Here is a 19,656-nt window from a genome sequence, read left to right as displayed (position 1 = left end):
AGCCTGGGTGACAGAACGAGACTCAAAAACAAAAAAATAGAAAAAGAAGTTGAATCAGATTTAATTTTTCTGGGCCTTGGTTGTTCCATTTCTTTCTTTCTTTTTTTTTTTTTTTTCTGAGACGGACTCTGTCGCCCAGGCTGGAGTGCAGTGGCCCAATCTCAGCTCACTGCAACCTCCGCCTCCCGGGTTCAAGCGATTCTCCTGCCTCAGCCTCCTAAGTAGCTGGGATTACACAGGCGCTTGCCACCATGCCCAGCTGATTTTTGTATTTTTAGTAGAGACAGGGTTTCACCATGTTGGTCAGGCTGGTCTCGAACTCCTGAACTTGTGATCCGCCCGCCTCGGCCTCCCAAAGTGCTGCGATTACAGGCGTGAGCCACCGCTCCTGGCCGGTTGTTCCATTTCTAAAATAGCAGCAGTTATTCTTTATTCACTTGTTCATTGAACGAAGCATTTGTAGAGCCTCTCTGGCCTCAATCTGGCACTATGGTGGACACTGTGGTAGCAAAGACGAGCAGAATGAGAGCTCTGCACACAGCTCAGAGAATCGCAGAGCGACCACTTCAATGATCCATAAACAATGGCTCACTTTTGAATTGCCGGGGCTTCACAGCATGGACACTGAGCTTTGGAGAACACAAGGCCAGGAGCTGTTTGTTTGGCTTGGGGCAGAGTTAACTAAACATCAAAGAAGAGGTAACATTTGAACTGCCTTTTGAAGGATAACTAGATGTACCTAGTTTATTGTCTTTGCCGCTGTTTGTAGATCTTCCTGGACTGATGATGCCCTTTATGTGATAGATAAGCTTTGCTGGGAGCAGACACACAGATTATTCAGAAAATCAGGGCTTTATACTTCTCCTCCTCCTCCCCTCCCCCCACTCCCTTCGCCTCCTCCTCCTCCTCCTCCTCCTCCTCCTCTTTTTTGAGACGGAATCTCACTCTGTCTTGCAGGCTGGAGTGCAGTGGCATGATCTGGACTCACTGCAACCTCTCCCTCCAGGGCTCGAGCAACTCTCCTGCCTCAGCCTCCGAGTAGCTGGAATTACAGGTGCCTGCCACCATGTCCAACTGATTTTTGTATTTTTAGTAGAGACAGATTTCACCATGTTAGCCAGGCTGGTCTTGAACTCTTGACTTCAAGTGATCTGCCCTCCTTGGCCTCCCATATACTTCTCTGATGTGATGATGCATTCTCTAGTCTTGCAACCCTTTCCTCAATTTCTGTGCCCGGTATGAGGATGTATTACTTAGCAAGCAAAAGTACAGGACTTGGCCAAGTGTAGAGGCTCATACCTATAACCCCAGCACTTTGGGAGGCTGAAGTGGGGGGTGGAGCTCAAGAGTTCAAGACCAGCCTGGGCAACATAATGGGACCTCATCTCTGCAAAAAAGCAAAAAATCAGCTGGTTGTGGTATCATATACCTGTAGTCCTAGCTACTTGGAAGGACTGCTTAAGCCTGGAAGGTCAAGGCTACAGTGAGCCGTGTTTGTACCACTGTACTCCAGCCTAGACAACAGAGCAGAACCCTCTCTTGATAAACAAAACAAAACAAACAGGACTTCGAACCAGGTGTGGTGTCATACACCTAAAATTCCAGCTACTGGAGTGTGAAGTAGGAGAATCACTTGAAGCCAGGAGTTCAAGGGCAACCTGTGCAACACAGTGAGACCCTGTCTCTAAAACAGAAACAAAAACAAGATTCCAATTAAATTGCAACTTCTTTTCTTTTTTTTTCCCTGCCAAGTCTCTGAATGCATTCAGATTAAATTGTAACTTCAAGTAAATAATATTGTAACAGAAATCTAACTTAACTATCTCCATCCTGTTTCTAACACAAGCTGTCTGCCTTTGCTCATTCCTACACGTAGGCTGACATAATCATGGAAATAATTTGTAGTTTAGAAATGATGACTATTTCTCTTTTTTAATTTTTTGAGACGGAGTTTTGCTTTTTTTTTTTTTTTCTGAGAGGAGTTTTGCTGTTGTTACCCACGCTGGAGTGCAATGGCACGATATTGACTCACCGCAACCTCTGCTTCCTGGGTTCAAGCAATTTTCCTGCCTCAGCCTCCCGAGTAGCTGGGACTACAGGTGTGCACCACCACACCCGGCTAATTTTTGTATTTTTAGTAGAGACGGGGTTTCACCATGTTGACCAGGATGGTCTCGATCTCTTGACCTTGTGATCCACCCGCCTCGGCCTCCCAAAGTGCTGGGATTATAGGCGTGAGCCACTGCGCCCGGCCGGGGTTTTGCTCTTGTTATCCAGGCTGGAGTGCAATGGCGCGGTCTCTGCCCACCGCGACCTACGCCTCCTGGGTTCAGGCAATTCTCCTGCCTCAGCCTCCTGAGTAGCTGGGATTACAGGCATGCACCACCATGCCCAGCTAATTTTTTGTATTTTTAGTAGAGACGGGGTTTCACCATGTTGACCAGGATGGTCTCAATCTCTTGACCTCGTGATCCACCCGCCTCGGCCTCCCAAAGTGCTGGGATTACAGGCGTGAGTGATACACCACTGTGCCTGGCCTTTTTTTTTTTTTGAGACAGAGTCTCACTGTATCCCAGGCTGGAGTGCAATGGTGCAATCTTGACTTAGAGCAATCTCCCACCTCCTAGGTTCAAGCGATTCTTGTGAGTCACTGCGATTACAGACACGTGCCACCACTCCCAGATGCCTGGCTAATTTTTGTATTTTTAGTAGATACAGTTTTTCACCATGTTGGCCAGGCTGGTCTTGAACTCCTGAATCCAAGTGATCCACCTGCCTTGGCCTCCCAAAGTGCTGGGATTGCAGGCACGAGCCACTACTCTGGGCCATTGTTTCTCTTTTGAAACAGACCCTTGAGACAAGGAAGTATGCATACAAGTAACAATGTTATGTTAAAGATTTATAGGAACAAGATGGCCTGGTTTGTGTCATCTGGCAAGTAGCTGACCATGAGCAAGAAGTTCTGCAAACTCCTTAGACCCCTGTAGATTCCCATATATCTGTGGTCACCAGTTGCTCCTGACCTTACCCCACAATTTAAAAAGAAGCTTGAGGCTGGGTATGGTGGCAAACAACTATAAACTCAGTGATTTAGGAGGCCAAGTAGGGAGGATTGCTTGAGCCCAAGGGTTCAAGACTGGCCTGGGCAACATAGTGAGACCTCGTCTTGACAAAATTTTAAAAAGTAGCTGGGCATACTGGTGCACACCTGTAGTCCCAGCTACCTGTGAGGCTGAGGTGGGAGGTTCATTTGAGCCTAGGAAGTTGAGACTACAGTGAGCCTTGGTCACACCACTATACTACAACCTCGGTGGCAGAGTGTGATTCTGTTTTTTTCTTTTTTTGGAGATCAAGTCTTGCTCTGTTGCCCAGGCTGGAGTGCAAAGGTACAACCTCAGCTCACTACAACCTCTGCCTCCTGGGTTCAAGTGATTCTCCTGCCTCAGCCTCCCTAGTAGCTGAGATTACAGGCGCCTGCCACCATGCTCAATTAATTTTTGTATTTTAAGTAGAGATGGGGTTTCACCATGTTGGCCAGGCTGGTCTTGAACTCCTGACCTCAGGTGATCCAGCCACCTCGGCCTCCCAAAGTGCTGGGATTATAGGCGTGAGCAACTGCGCCTGGCCAACATTCAGTTTTTTTAACACCAAACATAAACCCTTAATTTTATAGACCTTTGAAAAGAAGGTCTAAAGCTGCATGATATTCTGTTAAGTTTATGTTGAATGTGTATGTTATCATCCACTTTTTGGAGAATGGCCATTTAAAACCCTAGGAAATCTGACTGGCTACAAAATCCAAGATTTTTTTCCAATTTATAGATTAGGATTTTTTTTTCCAAGATGGAGTCTTTCCCTGTTGCCCAGGCTGGAATGCAGTGGCACAATCTCAGCTCACTACAACCTCTGCCTCCTGGGTTCAAATAATTCTTCTGCCTCAGCCTCCCAAGTACCTGGGACTACAGGTGCACACCACCATGCCTGGCTAATTTTTTGCATTTTTATTTGAGACAGGGTTTCACCATATTGGCCAGGCTGGTTTCGAACTCCTGACCTCGTGATCCTCCCATAGAGCCTCACAAGTGCTGGGATTACAGGCGTGAGCCACCACTAAATTCCATACAACTGGCATCCCACTACCACCAACAGTGGGCCCCCAGGAACCCCATTAGAATCGTCCCTCATTGGAAACTAGCTTATCTTTATCTAATTTAAGGTTGGTGCTAATTTCTGTTATTGACAATTTTGACCACTGATTGTAGGAGCTATTATGGAAACTTCCAGGGGAAGCTATTCAAAATGCAATAATGAGCCAGGCCAAATAGCAAGATCTGAACCAGCAAAAAGTCAGAATGAGGCTGGGCATGGTGGTGCGTGCCTGTAATCCCAGCTACTCAGGGGGCTGCGGCAGGATGATCACTTCAACCTGGGAGGTGGAGGTTGCAGTGAGCTGAGATTGCACCACTGCACTCCAGCCTGGGGGACAGAGTGAGAATCCACCTCAAAAAGAAAAAAAAAAAAAAAAAAGAAAAAAGAAAAATGCAGAATGAAATAAGCAGATGCTTCACAGACCCAATAAAGGCCCTCAGGGGTTTGAAATGAAGGCGACCTAGCTGTGTTTGAGCAGTGTCACTTAAATTTCTTCACCCACAAATCTGCACAGCTTCTGAACAAGGTCCAGCAGAAAATCCACTTTTTTTGTGTCCCCTTTATAGCATGCTGTAAGGCTGTACAGTAAATCCTCACTTAACATCATTGGTAGGTTCTTGGAAACTGCAATTTTAAGCAAAATGACTAAGAAAACCATTTTTTTTCCTTATCAACATTATAATGAAATGAGGCTGAACAAAATACATTGAGAATCTGCTGTGCACTGCATTTCGCTTATACTTGCAGTTTCCAACAACCTATAAACAATGTTAGGTGAGGACTTACTGTATTACCACATTTAGTAAAAAAGGATCCTACTGGATTTAATCCAGTAACATTACACAAGCAATTAGTTGTACACACATAAGTACAATTAATTGTACACGTTCTCAGATCCTGAGTGTGTGATGCCTGGAGACACAATATGCCTTGTGCAGGCATCACTCTGACAGATTTTCTATATTTGGTAACAATTAGGTTATTAAAAAAATTTTTTTTATTTGTATTTTTTTGAGACTGAGTCTTGCTCTGTCGCCCAGACTGGAGTGCAGTGGTGCGATCTTGGCTCACTGCAACCTCTGCCTCCCGGGTTCAGGCGATTCTCCTGCCTCAGCTTCCTGAGTAGCTGGGACTATAGGAGCGCATTACCGTGCCCAGCTAACTTTTGTATTTTTAGTAGAGATGGGGTTTCACCATGTTGGCCAGGATGGTCTCTATCTCTTGACCTTGTGATCTGCCTGCATCAGCCTCCCAAAGTGCTGGGATGACAGGCTTAGGTTATTAACTGAAAAAGTTAGAGTGTTGTATTGAGTGCAGGAAAGCCATTAGCAATGATATTTAAAATATTAAGGATCACTTTCTGCTCGTCCTTTGAATTTTTAGGTGACTCTTATTGAGAACACAGAGAGGCATTAGCATTAGTGGAATTGTTTTCTGATTTTTTTTGCCATCAGCCCAGAAACCCAACAGTTGCTCTGGTTTTTTGCTAGGGCATTAGCTTGAGCTGAAGCTTGATTATAGTCCTATGATTTTTCTGTAGGAAAAAGGAAAAGATAGGACAGGAGGAAATGAGGAAAAAAGAAAAAGGTGTAAGGCATTTTTTTTTATTTTGAGGAGGAGTCTCACTCTGTAGCCCAGACCAGAGTGCAGCGGTGCAATCTTGGCTCACTGCAACCTCTGCCTCCTGGGTTCAAGCGACTTTCTTGTCTCAGCCTCCCGAGTAGCTAGGACTACATACAGGCTTGCACCACCATGCCCGGCTAATCTTTTTTTTTTTTTTTTTTTTTTGTATTTTTAGTAGAGACAAGGTTTCACCATGTTAGCCAGGATGGTCTTGATCTCCTGACCTTGTGATCTGCCTGCCTTGGCCTCCCAAAGTGCTGGGATTACAGGCATGAGCCACCACGCCCAGCCAAGGCATAAGGCTTTTATGATGGCAGAGTTTTGCTCCATGATCTTAGAAAATCTCTCCACTTCTAGTATGCCTTCTGCTTGAGGGGAGAAATTTCCCTGGTTGCCTTTACCTTAAACTTGTCAACCAGTGTACAGTTCCAAGAATCTGAGGGGGTCCTTTTGAGCTGTGACATAAGATTCAAAGCCCTTAAGCTTCATTGCACTGTGGGTGTTGAGAAGAAATTTGCACATTCCTTCCAACAAGGTTCAAGGGCAGTCTCCTCTGATGTCATCTCCAGATGACCCAATCTCCAGATTCAAGACTTTGAAACATTTGATTGTCCTCAGCTGATGGGTCATTAACTATTTCTTTACCTGCTTAAAATACACTTTGGCATAATGCATTAAAGCCTTGTAACACTGAGTCATATGAGAGGTGAGGAGAGGAAGAGATGCATGGAGTTCTGTTATTAGGAGCATGGGCCTTCTAGTGACTACTTTATAAAGGGGTCAAGTTATGTTTTCCAGTGGGAATGGGTGTGATTACCATTAAAGCCAATGGTCGGACCTTTGGCCAAGGTAATCCATTTGACTCTGTTAACTTTTCCAATTTAAGTTTTTTTTGTTTTTTTTTTTTGAGACGGAGTTTCGCTCGTTACCCAGGCTGGAGTGCAATGGCGCGATCTCGGCTCACTGCAACCTCCGCCTCCTGGGTTCAGGCAATTCTCCTGCCTCAGCCTCCTGAGTAGCTGGGATTACAGGCACACGCCACCACGCCCAGCTAATTTTTTGTATTGTTAGTAGAGACGGGGTTTCACCATGTTGACCAGGATGGTCTCGATCTCTTGACCTTGTGATCCACCTGCCTCGGCCTCCCAAAGTGCTGGGATTACAGGCTTGAGCCACCGCGCCCGGCCCCAATTTAAGTTTTAAGATGCTATTTGTTCTTTCAACCTTTCCAGGAGTCTGAGGGTGATAGGGACAATGGCAGTGTGTCCGCAAGACCTTTTTTTTCCTTGAGCCACAGTTTTGCTCTTGTGCAGTGGCACGATCTAGGCTCACTGCAACCGTCACCTCCTGGGTTCAAGAGATTCTTCTGCCTCAGCCTCCCGAGTAGCTGGGATTACAGGTGACCGCCACTACACCCAGCGATTTTTTTGTATTTTTAGGACAGCCAGGGTTTCACCATGTTGGCCAGGCTGGTCTCAAACTCCTGACCTCATGATTCACCTGCCTTGGTCTCCCAAAGTGCTGGGATTACTGGTGTTAGCCACTGCACCCAGCCTAGATTCTTCATTTTTTTCTTTCTTTCTTTTTTTTTTTTTTTTTTTTTTGAGTTGGATACTGACTCTGTTGCCTGGGCTGGAGTGCAATGGTGATCTCAACTCACTGCAACCTCTGCCTTCTGGGTTCAATTGATTATCCTGCCTCAGGCTCCAGAGTAGCTGGGATTACAGGCACGTGCCACCACGCCTAGCTAATTTTGGTATTTTTAGTAGAGACAGGTTTTCTCCATGTTGGTCAGGATGGGTAACACCTTATTTAACTGCTTTATAACTTGCCCAGTAGAATGAGGTCTACTATTGCTATAGAATTCTCCAGTAGAGAAGTCTTTCTTGTAGAGAAAACAGATTTTGTAATAATTTTTTAGCTACTGTCACAATATGGCTTTCCTACACGGAAAAGCCTATACCCAACCTGAAAACATACAACTATGACAAGAACATATTGATACCCCACTGAGGATGGCAACTGAATGAAGTCTCTCTGCAAATATCCAAATGGTACATTAAGTGGTGGAAGTATCCCCCCTGAAGTTTTGATTGTTTCCCAGGATTATGCGTTTGATAAACCAAACATTGGTTATAAACCATTTTAGCAATTTTAGAATAGTCACCCCACCCATACTTTTTAATAATTTGAAACATTTTTTCTTTTTTGAAAATGGAGTCTTGGTCTGTCACCTGAGTGACAGGCTGGAGTGCAGCAGTGCTATCTTGGCTCATTGCAGCCTCTGCCTCCCAGGTTCAAGTGATTCTCCTGCCTCAGCCTCCTGAGTAGCTGGGACTACAGGCATTTGCCACTGTGCCTGGCTAACTTTTGTATTTTTAGTAGAGACAGGGTTTCCCCATGTTGGCCAGACTGGTCTTGAACTGCTGACCTCAGGCCATCTGCTCGCCTCGGCCTCCCAATGTGCTGGGATTAGAGGCGTGAACCACAGTGTATGGCCTGGAATGCTTTTTCTGTTTCACGATGAGTTACGAAGTGCAAAGCTTTTAACAATGGAAGCTTTAGCTTTCCGCACTACCCGCTGAGGGCTCCAAACGGCGTTGTTCTCAATTCCCATCATAACTTAAAGGGAAACTTTCACAATATCCGGAGCCCTTGATGTCCTGCAGATGAAGGAGGAGGATGTCCTTAAGTTCCTGGCAGCAGGAACCCACTTAGGTGGCACCAACCTTGACTTCCAGATGGAACAGTATATCTATAGAAGGAAAAGTGATGGCATCTACATCATAAATCTGAGGAGGACCTGGGAGAACTTCTTTTGGCAGCTTGTGCCATTGTTGCCATTGAAAACCCTGCTGATGTCAGTGTTAGATCCTCCAGGAATACTGGCCAGAGGGCCGTGCTGAAGTTTGCTGCTGCCACTGGAGCCACTCCAATTGCTGGCCGCTTTACTCCTGGAACCTTCACCAACCAGATCCAGGCAGCCTTCCGGGAGCCACGGCTGCTCATGGTTACTGACCCCAGGGCTGACCACCAGCCTCTCACGGAGGCGTCTTATGTTAACCTACCTACCATTGCTCTGTGTAACACAGATTCTCCTCTGCGCCATGTGGACATTGCCATCCCATGCAACAACAAGGGAGCTCGCTCGGTGGGTTTGATGTGGTGGATGCTGGCTTGGGAGGTTTTGCGCATGCGTGGCACCATTTCCCGTGAACGCCCGTGGGAGGTCATGCCTGATCTCTACTTCTACAGAGATCCTGAAGAGATTGAAAAAGAAGAGCAGGCTGCTGCTGAAAAGGCTGTGACCAAGGAGGAATTTCAGGGCGAGTGGACCGCTCCCGCTCCTGAGGTCACTGCTACCCAGCCTGAGGTTGCCGACTGGTCTGAAGGCGTGCAGGTGCCCTCTGTGCTCATCCAGCAGTTCCCCACTGAAGACTGGAGTGCCCAGCCTGCCACGGAAGACTGGTCTGCAGCTCCCACTGCTCAGGCCACTGAATGGGTAGGAGCAACCACTGAATGGTCTTAAGCTGTTCTTGTGTGGGCTCTTAACATAAAAGATTCATGGAAAATAAACATCGAGTTTCTAAAAAAAAACAACAAAACAAAAAAACAATGGAAGCTTTAAAGACTCAGGTAGGACTAGATAGCCATCCAAGCCCTCTGTGAGACTGTGCTTAACACTGAATTTATATATTTTTATTTAATTTTGAGATGGAGTCTTGCTTTGTCACCCAGGCTATAGTGCAGTGACACTAACTCAGTTTACTGCAATCTCTGTCTCCCCAGTTCAAGTAATCCTCCTGCCTCAGTCTCCGGAGTAGCTGGTATTATAGGCAGGTGCCACCATGCCCAGCTAATTATCAATTTGGTTTTTCCAAATTAGGTGCATTGCACTGTTCATTAAATAGGTTATCAAAAGGGAGTAGTTCACTTGGACTAATCTTATGAGTTCATCCAAATTGCATATGCCAACAGTTTCAGCACTAGCTGATTCAGCATTAAAATCTACTAGGGCAGTTCCTTGATATTTGGTTGAGTTTTACAGGTATGGGCATCAATCTTAATAATGGCAATCTGTGACAGTAGCAGGATAGCCAAAAGGAATTCATCTAATTGGAGTCCATTTTTGACAGGGCTCCCACTACAAGAGAGAAATCTTTTTTTTTTTTTTTTTTGCAAAGCGGCCAGTTCTCGGGCATGGGTCCGGCAGCCTCCGAGAAATCTTTATCGTTTCCATAACATGCAAAACATCACCTCCTACTCCAGAAACATATACACTATCTGTATAAATATTTTCTGATTTGTCATTAGCTATATAACAGCTTGGATGAGAGCAAAATCTCCTTAGGTTGAGCTGCCTTAAACTGAGGAAGAGTTCCCTTCTCTGTTGACTCATTTTGGGTGGTAATGGCTTTTTTTTTTTTTTTTTTTAGATGGAGTTTTGCTGTTGTTGCACAGGCTGGAGTATAGTGGTGCAATCTTGGCTCACTGCAGTATCCCCCTCCCAGGTTCAAGTGATTCTCCTGCCTCAGCCTCTGGAGTAGCTGGGATTATAGGGATGTACCACAATGCCCGGCTAATTTTGTATTTTTAGTAGAGATGGGGTTTCTCCATGTTGGTCAGGCTGGACTTGAACTCACAACCGCAGGTGATCTGCACACCTCGACTTCACAAAGTGCTGGGATTACAGGCGTGAGCCACCATGCCTGGCCAGTAATGGCATATCTTACCTATTATTTTCCTTCCAAGTTTTTAGCATGGGACCCATCAACAAAAAGTATTAACTCAGGATTACCCTACAGAGTATCTTGTAAATCAACATAAGGGGTTGCTATTACTTTTTTGTTCTTTCTTTTCTTCTGCCCCACCTCCCATTTTTTTTTTTGCTGTTGTAAAAAGCTTTATTTGGTCCAAGGCAAGGAGAAGGCTCCAGGGTGGTTAAAAAGCTGCACAGTGCCTGGAGGGAGAGGCCCAGGCAGAAGCCCTGGTACTTTGAGAGGGGTCCTTCTGAAGTTACTGGGTTCAGTGGGCTCCTAGATGTACTTGAGGGTAAGCCTTTCAAAGAGACACTGGTCCAGTTGGCCTGGGGGCCAGACAACCTGCAGAGGTTGGCAGAGGGGTTTCCCATCTTTTTAATCAGTTTCACTTCCTCATTGTGAAGAGGCTCTTTGGAAAGTCACAGAGATGGGGTTTGTGTGGGCAGAAATCCGGGCATAAAGATCCAGAAGGGCCTGGATCAGGTTCTTCTCCAGGACTGTGGTGGCTTCCATGGTGTCCAGGGTTTTATCCCACTCATCTTAAAAAATATTTTCTAATTTCTAATTTTCGTGGGTGCATAGCAAGTGTATTTATTTATGGGGTTCATGATATATTCTCATATGGTCATGCAATGCATAATAATGATATCATGGGGAATAGGGCCCCACTCATGTTGAGATGGCTTCTGGAAGTCTTGGAAGACAGTGTGGCTGCCACACTGGTTTTGCATCTTCAGGAGACATTTGGTGCCCTCATACTTTTCCTTGGACAATTTGTGGAAAAAGTGGCCCATGCCTTTGAGTGCCACATCTTGGCAGTTGAAATAGAAGCCCAGAGAGAGGTAGGTATAGGTGGCCTGCAGATGCCAGCTGACCAGGTGCTTGACAGCTGTCTCCACCTTGGTAGAATAATTCTGATGAATCTAGGAGCTCATGGTTGGTAAGAAAAGGAGCGAATCACAAAAATGGTGTTGGCTGGTCCCAGAAGCAGGCGGTGGCAGAGAAGATAGTCTAGAGGTTGCAAGTGGAGGGGAGAGTGGAGAGGAGTCAGAGGCTGGGAGAGAGGGAGTCCTGAGTCTGGTCCATCCAAATACTGTTTGTGTTTTTGAGACGGAGTCTCGCTCTGTCACCAACACTGAAGTGCAGTGGTGCAATCTAGGCTGACTGCAACCTCCGCCCTCTGTATTCAAACGATTCTCATGCCTCAGTCTCCCGAGTAGTTGAGATTACAGGTGCCTGCTACCATGCCCGGCTAATTTTTGTATTTTTAGTAGAGATGGAGTTTCGTTTTGGTGAGGCTGGTCTCGAACTCCTGACCTCAAGTGATCCGCCTGCCTCCACTCCCCAAAGTACTGGGATTACTGGCATAAGCCACTGTACGCAGCCAAAACACGGTTGAAGCAAGAGACAGATCCGCAGAACTGCAGAATGCACTGCCCACTATTCCTTTTCTTCTTTTCTTTTTTCAGACAGAGCCTGTCTCTGTGACCCAGGCTGGAGCACAGTGATGCAATCTTGCCTCACTGCAACCTCTGCCTCCTGGGTTCAAGTGATTCTCCCACCTCAGCCTCCTGAGTAGCTGGGATTACAGGCACCTGCTACCACATCCGGCTAATTTTTGCATTTTTAGTAGAGACGGGGTTTCGCCATGTTGGCCAGGCTGGTCTCGAACCCCTGACCTCGAGTGATTTGCCCGCCTTGGTCTCCCAATGTGTTGGGATTACAGGCGTTAGCCACTGTGCCCGGCCAACTTCTGACAGTACATTCACACAACTGTGATCTTCACCATTGTCAGGCAGAGGTAAATGAATAGCAGGGGTAAGTAGGTAGCAGCATTTTAGATGCAGAGAAGAGACAGAAGAATTTCATGAGATGTTAGTCTACTTACTGAAAAATGCTGAGTTTGGTTGGAATTTAATAGCGTTTCCACAGCATGTGGAACTTGCAAATTAAGTTTATTTCCTAAAACCAGGTCCTATGAAGCTTCTACCAACTAGGCTTCTGCTGCTACTGCTTTTAAATAATTAGGATATGCCTTAGCTACTGGGTTTAATTGCAGCTTATAATAGGCAATGGGCCTGTTTCTCCCCATGTTTTTGGGTAATAACTCCTAATGCCTGAAACTAGGTTTAGGAACGAACAAGGTAAAAGGCTTAGCCTAATTTGAAAGTCATAAAGCCCTGGGGGCTGTTGTAAGGCCGATTTCATGGTTAAAAGCCTGCTCATAACTGTCTTCTCAAGGTAATGGCTCTGGGACTGTATTTCTAGTGAGCTCATACAACGGTGAAGACATCACAGAAAAATTGAGGATCCAAGATCTGCAATATCCTGCAAGTGTAAGCAAACCTCTTAATTGTCGTTTGGTTGCAGGCTGAGAAAACCTTTGAATTGTTTTTATTCTGTCAGGTGAGAGTGAAATCCGTTTAGCAGTCAAGTCATATCCCAAATAGTAAACTTTTCTCTTGATATAAAACTAAAGTTTTTCCATCAAAGCTTTGTGATCTATATGTGTGAGTGAGTTGCTGTAAAAGGTAATGGGGTCAATTTCAGAGCACTGTGTTTTTTCTTTGCCTCATTCAACATCTTTGGTATCAGGGCACTAATTTTTTTTTTTTTTTTTTTTTTTTTTTTTTTTTTTTTTTTTTTTTTTTTTTTTTTTTTTTGGAGTCTCACTCTGTTGCCCAGACTAGAGTGCAGTGGCACAATCTTGGTCAGCTCACTACAACCTCCACCTCCTGGGTTTAAGCGATTCTCCTGCCTCAGCCTCCTGAGTAGCTGGGACTACAGGCAGGAGTGACCATGACTGGCTAATTTTTGTATTTTTAGTAGAGACAGGGTTTCACCATGTTGGCCAAACTGGTCTTGGACTCCTGACCTCAAGTGATCCGCCTGCCTCAGCCTCCCAAAGTGCTAGGATTACAGGCGTGAGCTACCAGGCCTGGCCCAGAGCACTCTTTAGTGGGAAAGCATAACATGTTATCTGCATACTGAATAAGAATAGGATTTCAACCAGGTGGTGTGGCTCATGCTTGTAATCCCAGCGCCTTGGGAAACTGAGGTGGGTGAATCGCTTGAGCTCAGGAGTTACAGACTAGCCTGGGAAACATAGCAAAACCTCATCTCTATTAAAAAATATATATTTAATAAAGAAAAATAAAAGGAAAAAAATACGATTTTGGGGAAACTGTAGGGCTATTAAGTCCTGATGCAATGCCTGGGAAAATAAAAATATGCTTCAGTAAACCTCTGTGCCATTACAGTCCAGGGCTACTGCTGGCTTTTCCAAATAAAAGCAAATACTGACTGTCTTTATAAACGGGAATGCTAAAGAAGGCTGAGAGGTCTGTTACTGTGAACCAATTTGAATCAGAGGGTAAATTAGATAATAAAGTTTTAGAATTTGGAACCACAGAAAGCCTTGTTTATTAATTGCCCATGAATCTTGAACAAAAGGAAATCTCTGACCTCATCTATTTTTTTTGTTTTTGAGACAGAGTCTCGTTCTGATACCCAGGCTGGAGTGCAATGGCATGATTTTGGCTCACTGAAACCTCTGCCTACCGGATTCAAGCAATTCTCCTGCTTCAGCCTCCCTAGTAGCTAGGAGTACAGGTGTGTGCTACCACATCCAGTTAATTTTTGTATTTTCAGTAGAGACAGGGTTTCATTATGTTCGCCAGGCTGGTCTTAAACTCCTGGCCTCAAGTGGTCTGCCTGCCTTGGCCTCCCAAAGTGCTGGTACTACAGGCGTGAGCCACTGCCTCCCGGCCACTTAGTATTTTTTTTTTTTTTTTTTTTTTTTTAACTGGTAGGATTGGAGTGTTTCAAGGAATGAAACACAGAATTGTAAATCTTGTGCAATTGGTGAGAGCCCTCAAATTGCTTCTAGTATTAGTGGATTGGAGTAATTTAGGTAGAGGTTTAGAATGATCCATTTGCACTTTTATAGGTTCCACCCTTTTAGTCCTTCCTATATCATTTGAGAAAGAGGTGTTTTAGAAATAAGCATTCAGGTGTTTTAGAAATGTCAGGGGTATTATAGGCTTGAGAGTCAATCTTATCAATTTCTGTCTGTAGAGAGAACAGTTCTGGTTCAGGAGAGTCAGGAAACTCTTAAGATTAATTTTTTTCTCCGAGGACATATTGATATGACTTTTAGTGTTGAAAGTAAGTCTCAACCTAGCAAGTATACTGGAGCAGTATCACAGTAAAAAGGTATGTTTTTCTGAAAATAGCCCCAAAGTCAATTGAATGGGTTCAGATAAGGAAACCTCTTGAACTTGATTTAAATGACCCCAACCCACCACAGAAATGACCTTTTCAATATGCAGGATTTGTTGGCATATTAAATGGGGTTTATGATTGAGGTGGTTCTGATATCCAGGAAGACTGCACAAGATTCTTCATGTTGTATTTTTATTATTTATTTATTTATTTTTTGAAATGGAGTCTCACTGTGTTGCTGGGCTGTGGACTGGCGCGATCTTGGCTCACTGCAACCTCCGCCTCCTGGGTTCAAGCTATTCTTTTGCCTCAGCCTCCTGAGTAGCTCAGATTATAGGCAGCCGCCACTACACCCAGCTAATTTTTTGTATTTTTAGTAGAGACAGGGTTTTATCATGTTGGTCAGGCTGGTCTCAAACTCCTGACCTCATGATTCACACACTTCGGCCTCCCAAAATGCTGGGATTACAGGTGTGAGCCATTGTGCCCAGCCTAGTTTCTATTTTTTTTCCTTTTGAGATGGAGTCTCACTCCATTGCCTGGGCTGGAGTGCAGTGGTGATCTAGGCTCACTGCAACCTCTGCCTCCCAGGTTCAAGTAATTCTCCTGCCTCAGTCTCCTGAGTAGCTGGGATCATAGGCATCTGCAATTACAGCCAGCTAATTTCTTTTATTTTTAGTAGAGACGGGGTTTCACCATGTTGGCCAGGCTGGTCTTGAACTCCTGACCTTATGATTTGTCTGCCTCAACCTCCTGAAGTGTTGAGATTATAGGCATGAACCACCGTGCCTGGCCCAGATTCTTCATTTTAAAGAAAATTCTTATTTATTTGAGACAGGGTCTTGCTCTGTCACCCAGGCTGGAGTGCAAGGGTGCAATCTCAGCTCACTACAATCTCTGCCTCCTGGGCACAAGAGATTCTGCCACCTTAGCCTCACCAACAGCTAGGACTACAGGCACACACTACTATGCCTGGCTAATTTTTGTATTATTATTATTATTATTATTACTATTTTTTGGTAGAGATGGGATTTTGCAGAGTCTGGTCTCAAACTCATGGGCTCAGGCTATCTGCCCACCTTGGCCTTCCAAAGTGCTGGGACTATAGTTGTGAGTCACTATACCCTGCCTCTCCATTCATTCGTTCATTCATTCATTCATTCATTCATTTCTCCATTTAACTCTTGTTTCTCCATGTTTATTTAAGCATTTTACAAAACTGGAGAATCTCTCGGAGCCTCATTCATGTTGACGATCATCATGAGAACTAAAATATCTTGTGCGCTCATTGGAGATGAAACAGGATATATTAATTCATTTTCATGCTGCTGATAAAGACATACTGGAGACTGGGAAGAAACAGAGGTTTAATGGATTTACAGTTTCGCATGGCTGGGGAGGCCTTACAACCATGGCTGAAGGCAAGGGGGCGCAAGTCATGTCTTACATGGATGGCAGCAGGCAAGAGGAGAGAACTTGTACAGGGGAACTCCTCTTTATAAAACCATCAGATTGACTGGGCATGGTGGCACACACCTGTAATCCCAGCACTTTGAGAGGCCAAGGTGGGTGGATCACAAGGTCAGGAGATAAACACCATCCTGGCTAACATGGTGAAACCCCATTTCTACTAAAAATAAAAAAAATTAGCTGGGTGTGATGGCATGCATCTGTAGTCCCAGCTACTTGGGAGTCTGAGGCAGGATAATTGCTTGAACCTGGGAGGTGGAGATTGCAGTGAGTCAAGATTGTGCCATTCACTCCAGCCTGGGTGACAGAGCAAGACTGTTTAAAAAAAAAAAAATCAGATCTTGTGAGACTTATTCACTATTACAAGAATAGCATGGGAAAGACTTGCCCCCATGATTCAATTACCTCCTACGGGGTTCCTCCCACAACACGTGGGAATTCAAGATGAGATCTGGGTGGGGACACAGCCAAACCATATCACAGACTGGTCCCAAAGGGAGGAGGCTTCCTGGTGGACTGACATAAAAGTGGGCAGTCATTTTTCCAGTTTCCCCAAAGTACGGAAGACTTTAGTAACCCCCTGTTGTATTCCCCTGTGGTTTGTAATGAAGGCAGACACCTCAGAGTAAATAACTTCTTGTTCTAGAACCTCTTGGTTGTGATTTAAAATAAAAACGAGAAGATCCTTTTGGTCTGGGCCCCTGTAACTGTTGTAATTGGAGAGATATAAGCTTATTAGCCTTTTGGCTTTTTTTTTTTTTTTTTACACTAGAGTCGTCTCAAAATGTTCAGTTAAGGCCACCAATTCAACCATATCTGTAACTTCCCATCCCGGTTTGTTTTTTTTTTAATTAAACTGTTAAGTTCAGAATGGAGTCCATTTATAAGGAAAGGTTAATGCCATTTCAGTCCCTGCAGGAAATACTCCTTGCTCTACTTTCAGCCCAGAATATTTCACAAGGTTTCTAAGTGAGTTCTTTCATCTGAAACTTGTTCATCCTGTTTTTGTCTATAGGATAGTATGATGGACCAATCCATTTTTCTGTGTGTGGAAAAATCTTAGGAATTGAACTTAAAAGGTTTTCTGCAATTCTTCTAGTTCCTTTTAGCCCTTCTCATGAGGAGGTTTTGGGGGTTCTTTAATATTCTCCTCAGGTCTGTCCCATTGAGCTGCTGCCAGCCATTTTCAAGCTTCGTCAGGCCCCAGTATCATGTGAATAAACTGGTAAAGGTCAAGGAGTTGTGAATTGTAAGCTCCTAAAAGAATTCTAAATTCCTCAGTAAAATTTTTTTTTTTTTTTGAGATAAGGTTTTGCTCTGTCACCCAGGCTGGAGTGCAGTGATGCGACCTCAGCTCACTGCAACCTCCGCCTCCCAGGTTCAAGCAGTTCTCCTGCCTCAGCCTCCTGAGTAGCTGGAATTACAGGAGTGCACCACTATGCCTGGCTAATTTTGTATTTTTAGTAAAGATGGGGTTTCTCCATGTTGGTCAGGCTGGTCTCAAACTCTCAACCTCAGGTCATCCGCCCACTCAGCCTCTCAAAATGCTGGGATTACATGTGTGAGCCACCATGTCTGGACTATTCTTCAGCAAATTATTTTAATTAATTAATTAATTAATTAATTTTTCATTACAATTCAAGATGATTCTTCAGTAAATTTTTGAGGATTTTCCCGTGGGCCAGGGAAGTTTTTTATAATAACTTTAAGCTCTGTTTTAAGCCATGGAGTGAAGGTGGTTACAACAGGAATACATCTGTTTAACTTCTCTTTTTTTTCATCATCAGGGTAAAAGGGTAATGAAGCAAAAAGGTCAGCTCCATTGCCCAGGCTAGAGTGCAGTGGTGCAATCATGGCTCACAGCAGCTTTGATATCTCAGGCTCAGGTGATCGTTCTACCTCAACCTCCTGAGTAGCTGGGAGTACAGGCATCTGCCACCACACCTGGCTGTTAAAAAACATACTTTTTGGCTGTGTGCTGTGGCTTATGTCTGTAATCCCAGCTTTTAAACGTAAGATTATCTGGAATTCTAGAAGGTGGAGTCCCAGACTTGAATTGAGACGAACTCATTATCAGAAAAGTACTATCTAAGGCCTAAGTCCTTTAACTGAATCTAATGCAGTTAATTATCAAATTCAATCTGATCTTGGACTCAGATCAGTCTAAATATTGCTCAAATCAGCTTAGCTTAAAGCATAATTTAGTGGAACTTGGAATATAAGAGAAAAGCCACCTATCAGCCAGGCACAGTGGCTCACCTGTAATCCCAGCACTTTGGGAGGCCTTGGCGGGTGGATGACTTGACATCAGGATTTTGAGACCAGCCTGGCCAACATGGTGAAACCCCATCTCTACTAAATATACAAAAATTAGCTGAGCATGGTGGCTCAGCTACTCAGGAGACCAAGGCAGGAAAACCCCTTGAACCTGGGAGGTGGAGGTTGCAGTGAGCCAAGATTGTGCCACTGCACTCTAGGCAACGGAATGAGACTCTGTCTCAAACAAACAAACAAACAACAACAACAAAAAAAATGGAAAAGCCACCCATGGCCCTCCAGTTACCAAGAGGGCAGTGAACACAGTTGGATTTGTAGGTACCTGAACTGGTCACCTGGTAAACTGGAGTTTTACTTTACATCCTCGCTCTGATATCAAATATTAGAAGAAAAACTTGAGTCAAATTAAATTAACAAAGTTTAATTGAGTGAGAAAGAAAGAAAATGATTTGGGCAGCCCTCAGAACCAGACAGATTTAGAGGACTCCAGGGCAACTAGATGGTCCGATAAGATTTATGGACAAAAAAAGGAAAGTGACATACAGAAAATGGAAGTAAGCAAAGGACCTGCTGGAGTGATTACAGCTTGGTGTCTTTCTTTTTCTTTTCTTTTGTTTTGTTTTTTTTTGAGATGGAGTTTTGCTCTTGTTGCCTAGGGTGGTGTGCAGTGAAGCAACCTTGGCTCACTGCAACCTCTGCCTTCCAGGTTCAAGTGAGTCTCCTGTTTCAGCCTCCATAGTAGCTGGGATTACAGGCATGTGCCATCATGCTTCGCTAATTTTGTTTTTTTTGAGACAAAGCCTCCCTCCATCACCAGGCACCAGGCTGGAGTGCAATGGCGCGATCTTGGCTCATTGCAACCTCCGCCTCTCGGGTTCAAGCAATTCTCCTGCCTCAGCCTCTGGAGTAGCTGGGACTACAGGTGTGTGCCACCATGCCCAGCTAATTTTTGTATTTTTAGTAGAGACGGGGTTTCACTATGTTGACCAGGATGGTCTCGATCTCTTGACCTCGTGATCCACCCGCCTCGGCCTCCCAAAGTGCTGGGATTACAGGCGTGAGCCACCGTGCCTGGCCCCAATTTTGTATTTTTAGTAGAGACAGGGTTTCTTCATGTTACCAGGCTGGTCTGGACCTCCTGACCTCAGGGGAT

The 19,656-nt window shown here is 44.6% G+C and overlaps 1 protein-coding gene, 1 long non-coding RNA gene and 1 pseudogene across 2 annotated transcripts in view; 2 read left to right on the top strand and 1 right to left on the bottom strand.

Annotated features, from left to right (window-relative positions):
• The window catches only part of LOC141584664 (uncharacterized), a 56,502-nt gene that overhangs the window by 21,880 nt on the left and 14,966 nt on the right, over positions 1–19,656 (top strand). The window lies entirely within an intron of this gene.
• Positions 1–19,656, bottom strand: part of LOC104649882 (uncharacterized) — a 139,543-nt gene that overhangs the window by 104,983 nt on the left and 14,904 nt on the right. The window lies entirely within an intron of this gene.
• On the top strand, positions 8,427–13,198 carry LOC141584661 (small ribosomal subunit protein uS2-like; annotated as a pseudogene).

The sequence above is a fragment of the Saimiri boliviensis genome, chromosome 5 (assembly GCF_048565385.1).
Source record: "Saimiri boliviensis isolate mSaiBol1 chromosome 5, mSaiBol1.pri, whole genome shotgun sequence".
Taxonomy (NCBI): domain Eukaryota; kingdom Metazoa; phylum Chordata; class Mammalia; order Primates; family Cebidae; genus Saimiri; species Saimiri boliviensis.
The sequence above is the reverse complement of the archived record's forward strand: the minus strand, read 5'-3'. Positions and strand labels throughout refer to the sequence as shown.